At 41.2% G+C, this 20,843-nt stretch overlaps 1 long non-coding RNA gene across 1 annotated transcript in view; it reads right to left on the reverse strand.

The window, feature by feature from the left end:
• Nucleotides 1-7,458: 7,458 nt before the first annotated feature.
• The window catches only part of LOC144370482 (uncharacterized), a 63,782-nt gene continuing 50,397 nt past the window's right edge, over nucleotides 7,459-20,843 (reverse strand). Inside the window, exon 6 of the long non-coding RNA XR_013430461.1 lies at nucleotides 7,459-7,641. This is a non-coding gene — a long non-coding RNA (uncharacterized LOC144370482). The remainder of the gene's footprint in view (nucleotides 7,642-20,843) is intronic.

Below are 20,843 nucleotides of genomic sequence, written 5' to 3' on the forward strand. Positions count from 1 at the left end.
GCAGCCTCTGCAGAGCTACCCTCTGTCTGGTTTCTTCCTATGTCATCTGCCAAAAAAGTGAGCTGCGCACTTTAGTGTGGGAGGCCAACCTTATGGGTGACTGAGTTACACTCCCCAGCTGGGTGCTGAGGCGCTCAGTCACAGAAATGGGTGTGTCTTGCTACAGCCCTATGGGTGAAGCTATGCTCACCTGTTCCTTTGTAATATAACCCCTTGCCCTGTTTAGGATAGATTCTTCCATGGAAGTGCCTTGTGTGTGTCCCCTCCTCTTACTGTGCCTTGGGTGTAGCCTACTCAGGTGTCAGTCAACCTGCTGACAGTGGACATCATGAAGATAGACTCAGCCCCTGAAACCTGACCCCTTGCCTCATTTGAATAGCTTCTCCTCAATAAAAGGGGTCATCGCGTGCTCTCGCTCTCTCTCTTTATGCGGACCCTTAAGGTCAAAGGAGCCATCACAGCAACCCAAAGAAAAAGGTATTTGTGTCTCTTGTGTGGTTATTTTGTACAGCCCAGTTAGCCCAGTTTAATTAGAGTGACCCCTGAGCCTTTTAGTCTCCAGAACAGAAACCTGGCAATTGGCGCCCAACGTGGGGCGAAAGGTCTTTAAGCTGCTGGGACAAAAGCGACAAATGCTGGCTCCTAAGAGGACTCCAATTTAAATATTAAGGAAAGTTAGTAAAGTTGAAGTTTTCTCCAGAAGTTAAGAAGCTTAGGATTGCAGAGTATTGTGGGTAAAATTGTAGAAAGTAAGTTAATTAAACAAAAGGAAAATCTGTGACATTAAAATTTTTAATATTGGGGTATAATTGTAGAGACTCTAAATAAATATAGTTATTAAGATGATTGATGGGGTATGTTGTTAAGTTGAGTCCTCTCCATGGAAAGCGTGCTTTTGTGGATTTTTTTAAAAATTGTTTTTATAAATCTTTATAAAAGATTTTTTGAGGGCTAAGATTGTTGCTCAGCGGTAAAATGCTTGCCTAGCATGGGCGGAACCTGAGTTCGATCCTCAGCATTACATAAAAAAAAGCTTAAAAAAAAGATTTTTTGGCCTTTATGTTCTAGAAGTTTGCGCTAGGAGTGTGAGAAAAAGGGAGAGAAAATGTGATGTTTACCTGGAGAGAAATAAATTGCAATTTTTTATTGTTTTTGTCAATACTCAGAAAGTATGTATGGACCTTTTTACTACATGATTGTCCTATGAATCAAAATGGCTGTAACTCAGCCACTGGGGACAAGAGACTTTAGCTGCTGCTGCTTGCTGCTCGCTATGGGGTCCTAGCCCCTGCGGCCAACAGTGCTTTTAACCATTTAATTACTTGACCTAAATGCCAAACACAGACTAACTTAAGATTTGATGGTAATGATAGCGTTTGCTGCTAAAAAAAAAAAAAACCTTTGGAGCACCCACGTGCCACAGAAAAAGGTGCAAGATATACATGAGCTGCAATAGCAGGTCACAGAGACAGAACAAGCTGCTACTGCAGTAAGATCTTGGCCAGGTGGGGGAAAATGCAGACAAAATCAAACAAAATGCAATCAGCTAGGAAAACTTGGGGAACTTTTGCCCCCACAATGGGCAGCGGACTCCATGTTGTTTGCATCACCATGGTAACAACTGGGTGCCTGGCCAGAAGAGCAGGCTTCCTGGTCCCACCTCCCACACTTTCACAGGCTTCTGATTGGTTCTTCCACAGTCACTCAGACAGGACTTTTAGTCCTGGCTTCCAGCCACTAACTTGTGCTACTGTGTTTCAGATTTCTACCAGAGCTATTCAGAGCCTGCATTTTTAAGATTGCCTACCTGTAAATGCTAATGAAAGATATCTTTTTCACACAAAATTTAATTCCACAGGTTTCTATGTTGCAGTCCTAAATTTAAGTTAGTTCTGAGTTAAATAACCTGACTTTTCTCTATAGTTGTGTTACTAAATAATGTTCTATTGATGACAGATATCAAACATGCTTCTTTATATTTTACTTTTAATTTTGGAGGTTATGAGGATGCAATTGCTCGATACAGGAACAAAGCCGGCAATGTTCCTGTGATGACCAAAAAATCCTTATTCTCATTCCTAACTATAAAAAATAAATATGTATACTCAAGGATTTGATTTCAGTTACATCAAGTGACATCACATAGAAGAGTGCACTCCTAGTTAAAAATAAATTAAAATGGATCCAAATATTTTAAGACCACGTGGTTACATAAAGTTCATACAATTATAAGTTATGTTCTTATTCTTAATATATATATTTTTAGATATTTAGATAACCTATATTTGTTAATCTATAAAATAATTAGCACATGCCTAATTGATTAGTTAATATATATTTGCCTAATTGTTTTTCTTCAACAGAAAACCCATAATTTATGTTTTATATTTACATTTATCAGATACTCTGCCTTTTCAGTTACAGATATTTGAGATAAATGTGTTTACTATAAATTTGCTTTTGAGTGAAAATACAATCTTCAAGTAGTTTCTAATTCTCAAAGTTACTGTTCAAACTCATAAGATGATAAATAATTTTAATTATGTCTACAAAATATCTAAGGATTTTAACTATATTTTCATTGATATATCTTATCAAAGTACAATAATTTTTTATAGATTCTAAGGTTTTCAGAAATTGTTCCAAAGTACAACCAAAAAAATTTTTTGTAAAAGAAAAAAATTCTTCAACAAAGAAAAGCACACATGGATCCTAAAAAGAAGAAAGAAATCATCTTTGGGTAAAACAAGGTCTTTATATTCATATTTCAATGATAAAAGTATTTTTCCTAAGTAAAAAAAGATTTTTATATTATTATCTAAACAAATGATGTAAAAAGTTAGAATGATTAAAAAAGAGATTTATATATTCTAAATTGACTATACTTAATTTAAGGGTATTTCAGGCTATTTTCCTAATTTAACTATACTAATGTGAGCTAAAGATTTTGTCCATATTTTGACATGATAACCACCTATTAAAATGTAAGTTTATTTCTTTAAAGTAAGATCCTTATTGCCTAATAATTCTTACTGTTTAAGACAAATATTAGTTTTGGTAAATAAATTTACATTGTTGATTAAACATTAAGTATATTGAACTACTAACTTAAATCCCGATTTTAACAATTGTCCTTAGAGACTAAAATTGATTGATTCTAAGACACTGAGATACTAATTTTTACATATTTTGTTTGTTAGATAATTATAGAGTTTTTTAAAAAACATTTTATTAAGACTGATGTTCTCCAAATTAAAGTTATATATTAATTTTAAACAATAAAGGTTACAAACTTAAAAAAATTCATTGATATTATATAAGTTCTCTAACTAGATCTATTGTCCATAAAAATACAGTAAGTTTTATACATAGCTCCCTACACAGAAAATAACCTTCATCATATTTTTTAAAGGCAATTAAGAGATACCTATTTAAAGGATAATATTCTAAAATATAGAGATTTTGAGACCTTCTTTCAAAAAGATTGAGGATTTTTTCTAAATTGTTAGGATGGATCGACTAGTCTATATTAAAAATTTTAATAATCAATAAAAGGTAAATCTATTCTTAGTCATTTAAATACTTGTACTATTATCCATAACTTAAACTAATAATACTATGACTTATGCCAAGCCTTTACTCAATTTTATTAAATAAAGAAAAAGGGGAATACAGGATCCCAGAGAGACACTAGATTTTACAAAATACTTTAAAAGTTTTTTCTTAAATTGTAATATTGAGAGTCTTAATGTTACTGAACATGATTCAGTAAATTAAATCTGATATCAAAGGAGAGTTTAAACCAGTCATCATTATAATGACTGAGAAATCTGGCACAGGAAAGTAAATTTCCAGCTACAGAATTTATAGCCATGCAGCTTCATGAGCTTGTCAGGTAAATAAAAATTATAAAAAGACTTGTATGGACCCATTTCCCAGGTCCACCTTTAATGTGTCTTGCAGTGTGGACTGGGAAGTCCACCCATGAAAGATTAATTGTCCTGACTGTAATGGTCAGTTATACCTATATATTGATTCTATAGTAAGCAGACTGTCTGGAAGTATCTTTTCAGAAAAAGACAGTGTTGAAATAACGGATTGTTCCGCATCCCTATGGATGGAGGCTATGGACCAGATGTGAGTAACACCAATTAAGGGCCAGTTCTGTATGAGGGATCTCCTCTTTATCTGTCTCTCTCAGCTTTGTCACTATATTACTGTTTGTCTATGGCCTTTCTCCTTCCTTCCAAAACGCATCCCCACCAGCCCAGTGCTGTGAGCTTGGAGAAGAAACCTGAGTTTGCTGATCCTAGGGTAAATGCTGGCATGGAGGCCACAGGGGCATTATCTATCAAGGAGACAGAGAGCCCTCTTGGGGACGATGCCATGCACACTCCACATCACCCTGTTTGGCCCCGGAGAATGGCTGGTTAGCCAATGACGGGTAAGATTCCTCAAGGGAGGGACAACCTAAGACAGGCACAGTCGCAGAGGGGCCATCAGGAGAAAATTTGGGGGCCAACAGAGGTAAGGCAAAGAACCTCACCCCCCCCCACATACTGGTACAAAGGCCTAATTCTTCTCCCCTTCTGAGAGGTCTCCTGCCCCATGGCTGCTTTGCTCCCCACATCCAGCTCAGATCAGAACCCTAGTGACAGAGACCTAGTCAACAGTGATTGCCTGCTCACTACAGCAGGAGACAAATGCAGCTACAGGAATGGGCCATGTCTGGATGCTTTTCTCTTTCTTGGTTCTCATTTTTTTTCTATGCCTTTCCTTTTCCTTTCTTTTCTCATCAGGGTTCTCCTTTGACAATAAATTTAATAGAAGAGGAGAAAATGTTAGAATAGCCTTCAGTTGCAACTAACAGCTACAGGCATATAGAGTTTTCTCACAGTATGGTTACACTAGGCAGAAGATGATTGGCTTATGGATATTATCTTGCTTATGTAGATTGACAGGCATGCCCCACTCAAACCCTATAATAGTTGTGTACATTCCAAAAAGAAACTGAGCTACTGGACATTGACTTGAGGTTTGTCACCAGCCAGTTATCACAAGCTCCCGGGACTGAGGTAGCCAAATAGTGAAGCAACAAATTGACCACACCAGTGACAGAAACTTAGACAGCAGATAAAAACTCAAGCCAGCCAATTTTGCTGGACTTTAGTGACTAAGACTACATTTACCTTTATGGACAATTGTTGGAAAGATTATTAAAATAAATTTTCCAAGGGTATTTGTATTACTGACAGACCTAATTAACTCCTTAAATATGAGAGTGAAGAAAAAATTATAAATATCCTGTAGCCTATAAGAATACAACTTATTGCCTCATTAATTCTTGCCAGCTAATATTTCAGAACTATAATATGCTGAAGTTAATATTCAGGCTTTAAAACAGGTGTATGTCTATTAACCAGACCTAGACAAACTGCTGGTCTCATAATCCCTAAAGTGACTACTTTAAATATTATTCCTTGCTTATTCAATTTTGGCCTTTGTGGCTATGTCTTAAAACTTACATTGTATGGATTTTCTTAATGTTTGACTTAAATTACATTCAACTTCCTTCATGGTCAGATAAGTGCTGATGGAAGGATGAGAACTAAGTAATGATGTTCTAGAAGACAATGTAATGAATAATGTGAGTGAGCCCTTTGCTCTATGGTTTATGGAGAGGCCTAAATGCTATGGCAATGAAAATGTCTGTTACTATGGCCAAAAACAATGCGTCCCAATAAAATTGGGAAAAGATTAAAAATCTTCTGATGAGTGTTTGGCAAGGTAATAATAATCCAGATTATTGTGTTGACTGTTATGAAGATAATATGTTTTCTACTAATTCTTTTTGTGTTTCAATAGCAGATTGTGATGACCTTGGACCAAGAGCCAAGTGACTGAAAGAAAATTTCCCAGTTACATTCTTTTTTTATATTAAGAAAGGGGGAATATGTGGGAGGCCAACCTTATGGGTGACTGAGTTACACTCCCCAGCTGGGTGCTGAGGTGCTCAGTCACAGAAATGGGTGTGTCTTGCTACAGCCCCATGGGTGAAGCTATGCTCACCTGTTCCTTTGTAATATAACCCCTTGCCCTGTTTAGGATAGACTCTTCCATGGAAGTGCCTTGTGTGTGTCCCCTCCTCTTACTGTGCCCTTGGGTGTGGCCTACCCAGGTGTCAGTCAACCTGCTGACAGTGGACATCATGAAGATAGACTCAGCCCCTGAAACCTGACCCCTTGCCTCATTTGAATAGCTTCTCCTCAATAAAAGGGGTCATCACGTGCTCTCGCTCTCTCTCTTTATGCGGACCCTTAAGGTCAGAGGAGCCATCACAGCAACCCCAAAGAAAAAGGTATTTGTGTCTCTTGTGTGGTTATTTCGTGCAGCCCAGTTAGCCCAGTTTAATTAGAGTGACCCCTGAGCCTTTTAGTTGTGAGAACAGAAACCCAGCACTTTAGAACATTGTCACCTGTTTGTCTTACTCTGCATCCACCACCCAAATCTCACACTTCCCCTCTTCCTCTAAGTTTCCTCTATTCTCCTTCTTCCTATAAACTGGATTCTGGTGAAGGAGGTTCTCATTCCCCCGTCATCTCCCCACAATGGTGGGGCACATACTCATCCCAGACAAAACACTCCTGAACTATCAGTCCTCGCTGTGCCCTGTTATCCAGATGTTGACAGTGAGGAAGAAAAGGTGATGCTGCTGCACATCCTGAACCTGCAGAGAGTGGGTGCACTGCCCTCCCTCCACCTGGTAGATGACAGAAGAACTTTGTCTCCTGCCTCCAGGTTGTGCCTGTGAGAGTTCCACCCCTGAAGTCCATGCCCTGTCCTCCTGCCTTCTGCCATGTGCAGACACAGCAAGAATGCCCTCAGCAGTCCAAAGCTCAGCACCTGGATCTGGGACTCTATGGTATCCAGGGCTCTGAGAAAAGAATTTCTCTTTCTCTTAGATGACCATCCCCAGGTAATTTGTTGCAGAGGAGAAAAAGTCTAGGCAGAAATAAACACTAATTCCAAATAAGATCTCCTGGGCTTGTTGCCCAAGAGGACATCACCAATCATAGCCCAAGTCTAGATGTTTAGGTGACAATGGGAGAATGAGCTCATCTCCTGGCAAAGGTCAACTTTCCATGTAAGGCTAGAAAACGTGGTTACAAACACAGCACACCCCAAGTCATGGCATCAGATCTCTTGACACAAGGTCATTAAGATATGAAAAATATAAAGATCCTTCCACTCAGACTCCATCCCCAGGTTCAAAAGCAGCAGTGTCCTCCAGCTGTTATACAGACCTGCTTCTATAGTGTCCTACCTTCAGTGTGACTGTCTAGTGGGTCATCCAATTCACTGCTGAAAACAAAGATGCTCTTCGGGATCCAACCATACAAAACAGAGACATAAACACAGGGTGGCTACAGAGTGGCTCTGACATTGCTCCTACCTCTGAGTCCATGCTGTGTGGACAGCATCTTCTTGTTCTGACTTCCTGTTGCCAGGCCCTGACTGGGTTCTGGGCAATCGGAGGCCTTCCAACAAGACAGTGCAATCAGAACAAAGCCTCTTCCACTTGGAGTTTCAGGAATGTATGCCTCTAATTTGGAAGCTCTTCAGCGAGATCCACAGGATGTTCTAAAAGAACACAGAGTAAGTGTCAGTACATGGGTCTGGCTGAAGATTTTCTCAGGCAGCAGTGTATGGACACAGGGCTGGAGTGGTTGGAGGTGGTTGAAAAATAGCCAGAGATAGAGGTGCTGCTGGGACATGATCTATGGTGGACAAAGAAAGGTAAAGGCATGGATCAGTAGTGCATGAGAAGCAGAGCCTTGGCTTCTCCAGCTAAAGCCCTGCAACGTGGGATGGTGAATTTACCAATGGGTTAAAACATAATAAATGCACTGTACAATTTGATGGCAGCATCTTACCACTCCTCCTGCGGGGGTGAGGTTTTGGCTCAGAAGTAGAGCACTTGCCTAGCAGTATGAGGCCCTGGCTTCTATCCTCAGCACACAAAAATAAATAAAAATAAAAATATCATATCCAAATAAAAAGTAAATATTTAAAAAAGAAGAAAAAGTCAACATATAAATGACTTAACATTACATCTCAAAGCCCTAGAAAAAGAAGAACAAATCTACACCAAAGCAGTAGAAGATAAAAAATAATTGAAATTAGAGCTGAAATCAATGAAATTGAAACAAAAGAAACAATTGAAAAATTGACAAAACAAAATTGATTCTTTGAAAAAAATGAATAAAATTGACAGACCCTTAGCCATGCTAACAAAGAGAAGGAGAGAATAAACTTAAATTACTAACATACAGGATAAAAAAGCAGATATCACAACAGACACCACAGAAATACAGAAGATACTTACAAATTATTTTGAAAACTTGTAATCCAATAAAATAGAAAATATCAAACGCATTGAAAATTTCTAGAGTCGTATGATTTGCCCAAATTGAATCACGATGATATACACAATTTAAACAGATCAATTTCAAGTGACGAGATAGTAGAGAACATCAGAAGTCTACCATCCAAGAAAAACCTTGGACTGGATGGATACACAGCCGAGTTCTACAAGACCTTTAAGAAGAACTAGCACCAATACTCTCCAATTTATTTCAGAAAATAGAAGACAAGGCAGTACTTCCAAACTCATTCTATGAGGCCAATATTACCCTGATTCCAATACCAGGCAAAGACACATCAAAAAAATAGAAAACTTCAGACCAATATCTCTAATGAACATAGATGCAAAAATTCTCAAATAAAATTCTGGCAAATCAATTACAAAAACATATCCAAAAAAATCATGCACCATAATCTAGTGGGATTCATCCTAGGGATGATAGGTTGGTTCACCACACAGAAATCAATAAATGTAATTCATCACATATGATGGAGCAAAACCACTTGTTTTAAGGTTGGGAAGTAAAAAAGGGAGAGACGAGGGGTCTGGATTCCCACATTCCTTCAAGGGCATCAAACCAAAATGGAGTGGTTTGTGCTTAATTTCCATGCAACCACAGCAAAACAAAATTGTGTCTGTGACTTCCCAAAACAGGCTAGGGTTATCTGGCAAGGTAAGGAAGTCTCCTCTACTTTAACCTTTACAAGAAAAATAATTAGGGCCTGGAGATGTGGCTCAAGTGGTAGCGTGCTTGCCTGGCATGTGCGGGGCACTGGGTTCAATCCTCAGAACCACATAAAAATAAAATAAAGAGATTGTGTCCACCTAAATAAATAAATAAGAAAAATAACTAAAATTAAAAAAATCTAATTTTTGTTACTCATTTTTGCTTTCTTCAGCCTTTTTCTGCCTAAAAAGTCAAACTTCTCTGCTTAATTCATTGGAACACTCTTTCTATTTTATAGAATGAGGTATTGAGAATCACAAATAAAAAACAAAAATATCTTTAAATTTATCATAATTTTTTAAAAAACCAAAGGAAATTGCTGAACTTCAACTCTTTTGACCTGCAAAAATGGTGATTTCTTATGATCCAGGTGAATGTATTGTATGTTTTGTAGTATATACTTAATATTCTGGTTTTGATTAAATTTTTTTTCAAGGTACATATTACATGTAAGAGATTGGAGCAGAGGAAAAATGTTACTAAGACAAAAACTGGTGAAGTTTAGCCTATATATTTTAAAATCTAGAAGAGTCTCAAGCTCACAGGAGTATAACATTCATCCAGGGCTTCCCCCCACCTCCTAATGCTCAGGCCAGGATATCAAAGACTGTAATTTTTACCAAACACGTTAAGCAGGAGTTTTCTGACTACTCTCTAAAAACAACTTTAAGCAGAAAAGTACCCTAATTATGAACATGTCTGTAAGGTAAGGTAGGTAGACATCATAGGAGAGTCATTTTCTCTCTCTGATGCTCCAAGAAGTTCCCAGGATATACGAAGCTGTTATCTACTCCAGGTCTTCCCAGAAACAATCAGGGAAGGGGCGACCTTTTAAAAAAAGTATTACGTTAAAAAAAATCAACTTCAAATTATTGATAAGAATTTCCTTGGCAGTTGAGTCATATTCTTTATTTCCTCCAACTTGAGTTATATTGTTTTTTTCAAAAGTGATCCAGAAACTATATCACTAGCCTAAGAAAGTTCAGATAACTTCTAATTCATCCTAGTACCAAGCTTTCTGTAAAAAGCACCAGCTTGTCTTAAGACTAGTTATTTCAGAACTTAATACATTGTCTTTTTTCCTACTGTCCTTCATCTTCTTGGTGTTTACTTCACAGTGTTAGTCAGATTTCTGTTACTGTAATGAAATACCTGAGATAATAACTTTAAAAAAGGGTTTATTTTGGTTCAAGTTCTAGAGATATTAGTCCATGACCAATTTTTTTCTCATTGTTTTGGGCCTTTGGCAAGACAAATACACATGGTGTAAGCCTGTGGCAGTGTTGCAAGCTGCTCAGCTCAGGGCAGCTGGGAAGCAAATAAAAAGCAGAAGAGACCAGTGTTCTACATTCTCTTTGGAGGTCATGTCTCCAGTGACCTACCACTTCCTACTAAGCCCTACTTCGGAATGACTTCACCATCTTCTAACAGCACCAAGCTAAAGATCAAGCCTTTAATTCAAGGATCTTAAAAGAACATTTGACATGGAAAGCGTAGCACTCACCTTCATTTCACAACCAGCATCAGCACAGCTGTATCCTGGGCATAACAAAATCAACCCACTACACTCTCCAAATGAGCTCCTGCCTGGAACATGGCTTCCTTTCTAGGAAGTCAGTATAGAAGTTGAAAATCAACCTGTTCATCTCACTGAGACATGCTTTCAGTAAGGCCAGATGTCTTTTGGGTAAGAAGACCTTGAGCAGAGGACTTGGATCTGAGGAATCAGACAAAAGATTATTCTTAATAAAAGTTAATCAGGAGATTAACACTGTTGCTTTTCAATGTGTGACCATAGATTAAAAAATGATGATAAAATAAGATAAAAATTGGAACTTTTTTTGTATCTATATGACACACTGGAAGTTTAAGAAAACATTTGAAAGCAGGGGGGAAAGAGGAAGAAAGAAAAATTTCAAGGGCAAAAAACAGTAAATTAAACATAAAACGTAAAGATCCCAAATACAGATAGTAAGCAGGTAATGAAGCTACCATTTGCTCTGTTGATCCTGGTCCAAGAATAATAGAGAGAAATCTTGCAGACCTCTCACTCAAACACACATACTATAGTCAGTCTCGAATCGCAAGCCCACCAAAACTATCTTTCAAAAACAGGATGAAGCAAGGTGTTATAGCACACACCTATCATCCCAGAGACTTGGGAGACTGAGGCAGGAGGATCACAAGTTCAAAGGTAGCCTCAGCAACTTATTGAGGCCCTAAGCAACTTAGTGAGACCATCTCAAAAGCAAAAGTAAAAAGAGGTGGGGTTATAGCTCAGTAGTTAAGTGCCCCTGGGTTCAATCCCCAGTACCCCTAAACAAACAAAAAGCCCAGATGAAATAAAGACATTTTTAAAAAAGACATAACAAAACCCAGGAGGATAACTAAATGACCCACACTATGAGATATATATATATATATATATATATATATATATATATATATATATATATATATAGAGAGAGAGAGAGAGAGAGAGAGAGAGAGAGAGAAAGAATATAGGGGTTGGGGTTGTGGCTCAGTGGTAGAGCACTCACCAAGCATGCAGGAGGCACTGGGTTTGACTCTCAGCACCACAACAAAATAAAATAAAGGTATTTGCCCACCTAGAACTAAGTGTGTGTGTGTGTGTGTGTGTGTGTGTGTGTGTGTGTAAATACAAGTGACAATAAATGTTGGCGAGGAAATGGGGGAAAGGGTACACTCATACATTGCTGATGGGACTGCAAATTGATGCAACTACACTGGACCAATTGAAGATTCCTTAAAAAAATAGGAATGGAAACACATTTGACCCAGTTATCCCACTCCTTAGTATATATCCACAGGATAAAATCAGTCTACCTCAGTGACATAGCCACATCAATGTTCACAGAAGCTCAATTCACAATAGCTAAGCTATGGAACCAACCTAGGTATCCATCAACAGATGAATGGATAAAGAAAATGTGTTATATATACACAATGGAATATTACTCAGCACAAAGAAGAATGACTTTAAAACATTTGCTGGTAAATGAATGGATGTGGAGACTATCATACTAACTGAAATAAGCCAAACCCAAAAAACCAGACGTTGAATATTCTAACATGTGGATGCTAACACACAATGTTGTAGGTGGGGTTGGGCCATGAAAGTTCAGTGGATTAGACAAAGGAGAATGAAAGACAGGGAGAGGGGATAGGAATAGGAAAGACAGTGGAATGAATCTGACATAACTTTCCTTGTACATATGTGAATATACCCCAGTGAATCTCAGCATCATGTACATCCACAAGACTGGGATTAAAATGCAATATATTCTGTGTTTGTACAAATACATCAAATAGGTTCTACTGCCATGTATAGCTAAAAATAACAAATGAATTTTTTTTTAGGAAGAGAGAAAGAAAGAAAGAAAGAAAGAAAGAAAGAAAGAAAGAAAGAAAGAAAGAAAGAAAGAAAGAAGAAGAAGGAAAGAAAACCCAAATTCCTTTTCCTAGCATGTTAATGGAGTTGTGGTTGAATGTGAAGATTTTCTCAATCTGCCATATTTCACTTTTGGTTCAGCTCCTGTGACTATACCTTTACCAGAGATTTCCCCAGCAGACTTTCCCTTTCATCTCAACCCTCAGAACTAAGTCCCACTCCCAAGCTCAAACTGACCCAAACAAGGAGAATCGACTGTCGTGCTGATTTGGGGGTGGAGTGAATGTTTGAGACCCACCACAGCAGTCCCTTCTGAGGTTTGGATGTGGTTGTCCTCCTAGGTCCATGTGTTGGTATCCTCAGGGGGGCAGGATTGAGAAGGGGTGGATCCTGTAAGAGGTGAGGCCAAGAGGGAGGCCTGAGGTCATTAGGAGAGTGACCTCAGAAGCACACTCTGAGCACAGAAAAACCCTGGTTTCTGTCTGATGATGGGATTTTTTTCTTCACCTTCTCACATCAAATCACAGGATGTGGCAGAGCCAAGAGGGCCCTGACAAAAGCCATGCCTTTGAGCTTCCAAAATAAAACTCTTTTTTTTTTAAGAAGTTAGACTGCCTCAGGTATTCCATTATAGCCATGCAAAAGTGACTATGTAGTCACCTTCAAAAACCTTAATTGGGGCTTAGAGAGTCAAACTCCAAACCATTACTCAAATGAGGAAGTAACCTCTTAAAGACAATGGTCATATCTCTTAATGGTTTCCATCTTTAGCAACGGCTGTGGGTGTTTGACTGAGGGATAATCTATTTCATAAATACAAGATATGGAGAACATACTTATGCATAAATGGTGAAGTGATAAAGGCAAAATGAAACTGAGATAAGAATAGCAATAGTGGGGAAAGGAAAGTTAAAGTCTGTGTTTATACTGTCTGATTTGCAATGGGCTAACCAGGAAGAGTGACCCTTTCTTTTTGTGTGAAGAGGCATATTAAATGTCAAGAAGCTAAAAGACAGGATGAAGGTAGCTCTCAAGTTAAGACTAAATCAAATTACTTCAAGGCCTGTTCTCTTAAGGTCATGTTGATATAACAATGGCCAAATTGCACTAGGCTAAAAAGTTTGGGCTGTTCTCTTTACTGTGGTCTTGTATTTATACCTGAGACATTCATTTGGAAATCCCAGTTCTATTCTGCAAGACAGTAAAAGAGCTTCTAAAAAATTGAATCAAGCGATGTTTGAGAATGAAATTAAAATTGGACACAATCATAACGTTGGCTTAATATGTGATATTAGAGAGAATATCAATTCACTAAATAGAATAAGTCATAAACATTGTATTTGAAGAGGAAAGAATTGGAGACAATGAGCCCCCCTGCCATCCCAACCCCCTTCTAGTGTTCAATCCAGGGGCTTTTGCATGCTAGGCAAGCACTGTACTACTGAGCTGCATCCCCAGCTACAGAACGTATTTTTCCCCCTTTCCTTTACAGTGTTTTGTTGAGAGTATTGAAAGTACTTTTACAATTTTATCCCTTTATTTTGTATTTTGGAAACATTTAAAAATCGACACAAAATAATTCTACATATATATTACATATAGTGAGATGTTTCAATACATGTACTTGGTTTATCAATTTTTGTGTTGTGAACATTCATTTAATGTATTCTTTATAAAAATATTATTTTTTAGTTGTAGTTGGACACAATACCTTTATTTCATTTATTTTTATGTGATACTGAGGATGGAACCCAAGACCTTGCACTAGCTAGGTGAGTGCTCTACTGCTAAGCCACAACCCCAGCCCCATGAAATGTACTCTTAAATGCATATGTTGGCATAGATTTGGAGTTTAAGTATCTGAATTTATCTAAAACTGTTATTTGAACTTGGCGTTCATGCAGAATGCCAGAAAGTCACCAGCCACTTGGAATAGCCAAAGATACTGAGCCACAAATTTTTGAAAAATTAAGATATATAAAATCATGGACTTCTTTTAAAGAAAATTGAACAATTGATTGCTTTAAAAATTATTTTTTATTTTTTAGTTGTAGTTGGACACAATACCTTTATTTTATTCATTTATTTTTATGTGGTGCTGAGGATCGAACCCAGGGCCTCACCTGTGCTAGGCAAGTGCTCCACCACTGAGCCAAAACTCCAGCCTTGCTTTAAAATTACACAAAAATAAATAGTGCAAGTACTTTAGTGCTTTTTGTCTGTTTTGTCCTGTATGATACATTGATGAGACAATTGACTTTCCTGTACATGCCACAATTTTAAAAGTGGGGGTGGGGGTCTCTTCACCCTGGAGCCTTCCTTTGACCAACCGCCTTGGCCCAAGTCCTTTCTGCGTCACAGGTTCCATCCACACGTCACAAAGGCTAAACTCCAGTTCAGCCTTTGGTCCAAGGAGGAGCTGGCTTCTCAGCCAAGCTGCTCTGTGCTGACCAGCGTTGGACTAGTGTGGACTTGTGCCTGGTGACGAGCCCCCGTGCCCTCCATGGGCAGTCTTCTCACCAAGTGCGGTCGCAGGCTGCGCCGCAGGGCCCTGGTGGCCCACCAAACTCCCCTGCGCCTCGCCCGCGGGGCTCCCTCTCCTCACAGGGCCCACCCGGCTGCACCTGCCGCTCCCCCCAGCCCTGCCAGCAGGCGCTTCCTCCAGGATCCCCGACCTCCACCTCGGGGGCCTCCTGCTGCTGGCAGGGACAGAGGCCCGCTCCTCTGTCGGGGGATCCTGCTGCCCGCGTCCTGGGGGCCGTTCCCCAAAAAGCCGGTGCTATCGAAGAACAACTCCCGGATGTTCGGCCCCTGGACAGCAGTAAGGGTCCCCCCTCCTGGGCGCTGGCCACTCCTCCTGCCTCCAGTTCCTCAGCTCCTCCACCAAGCTGAGGGGCCCATGACAGCTGCTCGCTGCCCTCTTGGTGCGGCTAAGGAAGCTGAGCTCAGGGCCCAGGAACATCCAGAAAACACCAAGATCCATCAGGAGGAGGAGCAGGAGGAGGAGAAGGAGGAGGAGGAGGAGGAGGAGGAGGAGGAGAAGCTGAAGGAGGAGAAAGAAGAGAAGCTGGAGGAGGAGAAGGACAAGGAGGAAGAGGAGAAGGAGGAGGAGGAGGAGGAGGAGGAGGAGGAGAAGCTGAAGGAGGAGGAGAAGGACGAGGAGGAGGAGGAGGAAAAGCTGAAGGAGGAGGAGAAGGACGAGGAGGAGAAGAAGACAGAGGAGGTCACTCGGGGAGACCTCAGTGCCCTGGAGGCCAGTTCTAGGCCCCCAGAGGGAAATAGTGTTCTCGAGAGGCCCCCCGTGTCGCCCAAGAAGTGGATCTGCCTGTCTGCCTCCCCATCCATCCAGGGAGAGCAGGGCCTGAAGCCCACCTGTGCTCTATCCCAGGGTTGGCCCTCACTAACTGCTGCTTCCAGGAGGCCGCATAAAAGAAAGCTGCTCATGCCAGTGGCCCTGCCATCACTGATTGCCTGGCATCAGGATGGGCTGCCCCCACCTGCAAAGCGGCCACTTTTATGTTCAAAAGGCACCCTGAGGAGGGTTCAGAGTGCCAGAAGTAACCACGTGAAGCCTGAGACACAGGTCGCCCAGGGCGGAAGAGAGGCTCTGGAGGACTGCACCACCACTGTCCATTCATCCTCCCCACCTGCAGGCCCTACCTGGAATGCAGGCCCCCTCCCCCCACCCACTGACCCCTCCCCCATCCCAATGGAATTCCAGCCTGCTGGGCCCCTGAACCTACCCATCCCTCCACCTTCCCCCTCATCTAATATTCTACTGCCTCTTCCCAGGAAACCTCCTTCTCCCTTCAGCCCCAGTCCCCATGTTGGAATTACCCCTAATGTGTTTCACCTTCCCACACCTCCTACCCAGGTCCCTTTCCCCTCCAATCCTACCTCTTCCAGAATGGAATCCCCAACCCCCATGTGCATAGATCCTCCTCCTCCTCCTCCTCCTTCTCCTTTTCCTCTTCCTCCCCCTCCCCCTCCTTCTCCTTGTCCTCCTCCTCCTCCTCTTCCATTTCCTTCTCCTCTTCCTTCATTTTTTTCTCCTGCTCCTCCTCCCCCTCCTCCTCCTCCCCCTCCTCCTTCTCCTCGTCCTACTCCCTCTCTTCCTCCTCATTCCCCTTCTCCTTCCTCCTCCTCCTCCTCCTCCTCCTCCTCCTCCTCCTCCTCCTCCTTTCCCTCTCCCCCTTCTCCATTTCCACTTCCTCCTGTTCCTATTCCTCTTCCTCCTCCTCCCTTTCCTGCTCCTCCTCCTAGTGTTCCCTCTCCTTTGGCTGCTCCTCCTGCTGCTCCTCTTCCTCCTCCTCCTCATTCCTTCCCAAGACCCACTCCTGTCCCTTCCACCCCAAACCCCAATACCCAGGGCCAGCACTCCACTAGGAGTGTCCCTCCCACCCTAATAGCCATGTCATCGGCTCACCTCTCCCAGAATCCCGCTGTGCTGCCTGAGGACATGGCCATGGACACCACTCCCCCTTCCATGGCGGTCATTTTGTCCTCTCGTGCATCCAGTGACAGCAATGTCCATGGCCATAGGCAGCCCAGGCAGCCAGCAAAGGGACCAGTCCTCCCCAGCCCTGCTGCTCCTCTTCCTCCTCCTCCTCATTCCTTCCCAAGACCCACTCCTGTCCCTTCCACCCCAAACCCCAATACCCAGGGCCAGCACTCCACTAGGAGTGTCCCTCCCACCCTAATAGCCATGTCATCGGCTCACCTCTCCCAGAATCCCGCTGTGCTGCCTGAGGACATGGCCATGGACACCACTCCCCCTTCCATGGCGGTCATTTTGTCCTCTCGTGCATCCAGTGACAGCAATGTCCATGGCCATAGGCAGCCCAGGCAGCCAGCAAAGGGACCAGTCCTCCCCAGCCCTGCTGCTCCTCTTCCTCCTCCTCCTCATTTCTTCCCAAGACCCACTCCTGTCCCTTCCACCCCAAACCCCAATACCCAGGGCCAGCACTCCAATAGGAGTGTCCCTCCCACCCTAATAGCCATGTCATCGGCTCACCTCTCCCAGAATCCCGCTGTGCTGCCTGAGGACACGGCCATGGACACCACTCCCCCTTCCATGGCGGTCATTTTGTCCTCTCGTGCATCCAGTGACAGCAATGTCCATGGCCATAGGCAGCACAGGCAGCCATCAAAGGGACCAGTCCTCCCCAGCCCCCCAACCCTTCAGTTCTCCCAACCCAACCCCAATCTCTCCCATTCCATTGTCCCACCACCCACCCCTCAGCCTGCTTCTAGGAACCCTGCTGGACAGCAAAGAGCCTCTCTTCCCAATGCCCCCACCGTTACCACGCTGCCAGTGCACGACCACTCACCGGCCTCCACCCTGGCACAGAGGGCATCAGCACCACCAACCTCCCAGGCTGCCAGTGAAGAGCCCATGGATACGACCCCTCCTTCGAAGGCTTTCAAGTTCTAGTCACCTCCTGCCTGCCAAGTTCTTACACTGACTCAATTTGGTAAGCAGGGCAGACACGTCCACAGCTATTTCTATATTGTAGGCCTGGTGCCACATATTTGCGATTTGTTGGCTTTTCACATAATTGCTGAAGACATAATCACCAATGAAGCAGTGCATATGTGTACGTGCACACACACACTCACACACACACACTCACACACACACATACACAGAAATGCCACAGTCTTTGTCTCTAAGTTTCAGAAGTAGGCAAACTTGAAAATTTTCTGAAACTATAAAGGAGACTAAAGAGATGTGATAAGTGTATGAACTGTGGGAGCCTGGACTTAAATCAAGCATGGAGGATGACAACAGGACAACTAAGAAATTGGGCTATAGACTAGAGGAAAGTGTTGTGTCAATGTTAGTTTCCTGAATGTAGGAATTTTCCAGGGTTATGGGAGAGAATGTGCTGTCCTGGACAAGTCACAGCAGAGTAAAGGCATTAAGTGCACAGGGGTAGGAGACACAAATACTTCTCAAACTGTTCAGAAAGGTTGAATTAGGGAAAGAGGCAAGATAAAGTACATGTGGCAAAATGTGAAAAGTCTGTGACTCCTCCTAGACATTCCAAAGAACTCTCATGGAGAGACAGGAAATAAAGTTTGTCCAGGCAGTTTCAGTGGTCTTCCCTCCCCCACTAGGAAGAAAAGTTTGGCATTCATTTGCAAACACACTTCAATATTTCACATGTATAGATGAATCTTTCAACTATTATAATATAGACCTGTCTCCCTCATTAATGATGTGTTAAAAATCTGTAAAAGCTGTTTGCTCAACAAGATGAGTTCAACAAGATTGATTAGATCAATTAGGAAAGAATTCCCATATGGAATTCTCTTAACAGTATTTCTAAAGTTTGAAAATCCTACAGAGTAAAAAATATCTAAAATTACTATAAAGAGTAAATAACAATGGATTGGAACTGATGTAACAATGACTGCAGGTTGTGTTTACATAGAAAAACACAATTGGGCTTTACAGGAGGAAATGTGAGCAGGCCAGAAACAGGGCAGCAATGAAGTTACGTAAGTTGTCAAGAGTTTGATAGCACCATGACGTTGATCATAAAACTGTTCCATGATGTGTGTCCTCATGAGAACCCTGAGGTGCCCGTTTCCATGACTCTGTACACTATGCTTTGCTTTGCTTCACGTTCTCTATATTGAGGAAGCTGGAGTAGAGCAGCTTTCTATTTCTCAAAAAGATTAAATTTAATCTCAATTAAAGGAAGACCTTTCTAACATATGGGACATGAGTAGTCACATTGGGTCTGGCCTTGTGATCCTCAGGTGGCGTACTTGTCATCAAATATAGCAGTTGACCTTGTGGGGAGGATCAGTCTTCAGGGTCAGTACCAAACAGCAGAGAACTCAGCCCATCACAGGTTGAAAGCAGAGCACTGCAGCACCAAGGGAATGAGGTTCTTGACTCAGATAACCATTGGTGAATTAGGCTAAGGCTTGCTGAATATTTGTTGGTACTTGCCCTCAACTAGCTTTGAACTATGAATAGATATATCTGAGCAGCTGGCTCCGACAGAGGGCAAGATGGAAGCACCCAATAGAGAATACTATGAACCAATGTTCTATTCCCTGGAAGTGTCTTTCTTACTCTGAATTTTCTACTCCTTCCCATTTGCAGGCCCCAAGTCTTTGGCCATAGGACTGAAGTCACCACCAGGACTGGCCCATCAGGAAACTCAAACTTCCCCAAAGAAACAGAGCATTCAAGGAGGAGAGGTGTCCCATATGGAGACCACCCAAGTGGAGGAAGGGGAAAAGAAAATCAGACACACTGGCGTGAGAACTGGTCCACACTGTTTATTTTTTGCATTAGCTTCAACCAAAGGAGGAACGGTAGTTTTATTGTCCCAGTGAGACCCTCGATATCATTCATTGTCTTCTGAAGAGACTACTGGTCACTGCGGAATAGAAGAAAAGATACTCATGCTCCAATTCCATTCCACTGTAAAGTGCACAAAAAGAGTACTACCACATGAAAAATTCATGTGTCAGGAAAAAGAATTCTTGAAAGAATGATCACAATTTTTATTAGATGTTTTGGCCATGAGTCATTTATTCCCTTTATGATTTTTTTTTTATTTCTGGGGAACTAAAGCAGAACTTGCAAATGAGAAAAGTTAACATTCTTCACTTTTAATAAAATATGGGTGTGTTTTATAAACTAATTCATAGATCTTACATCTTATTAGCTTCATCTCTTTAATTCCAGTCTGACAACAAGAATAACTGCTCCATAAACTTAAGATAATACTACTAAACTGAATAAAAAACAGATTAATAATAAGATTTCATCAGTTCATCTGTCAAATCAATACTTAGGAATTAATTGTGGATTGTAAATTTCATTTTAGTTTATTTAGTACTATATATTTGGGTGCTTCCCTATGATTTTGACCTAAATATATAAGGAAATCATATTTTTAGATTGCTATAATAAAATCTGTCAAAGTTATGTTTATTTTTATGGTAATGTCTTTCTCTTCCATTTCAAAGTGTGAGGGAAAAGAAATTTATCTGTTCAAATTCTATTTTATGTTTTGTATTAACAATTACCAAAAGTCTTTCTTGAATATATCATTTCTGGAAGAGGATGATTATGATAAAATGTGAGGATACAACTAGAGTAGTAGTTACAACACTAACTCCATATGCAATGTGAAGGTCAAGAGTAATTACTCATTCATAAGTATTGATTGAGTATATTCTCTGCATGGTACTACTTATAAATTGGTGATGAGCAAAATAAATATGGCCATTACTTTCAAGTAATTTCAGAC

The sequence above is a fragment of the Ictidomys tridecemlineatus genome, chromosome 14 (genome assembly GCF_052094955.1).
Source record: "Ictidomys tridecemlineatus isolate mIctTri1 chromosome 14, mIctTri1.hap1, whole genome shotgun sequence".
Classification (NCBI taxonomy): Eukaryota; Metazoa; Chordata; class Mammalia; order Rodentia; family Sciuridae; genus Ictidomys; species Ictidomys tridecemlineatus.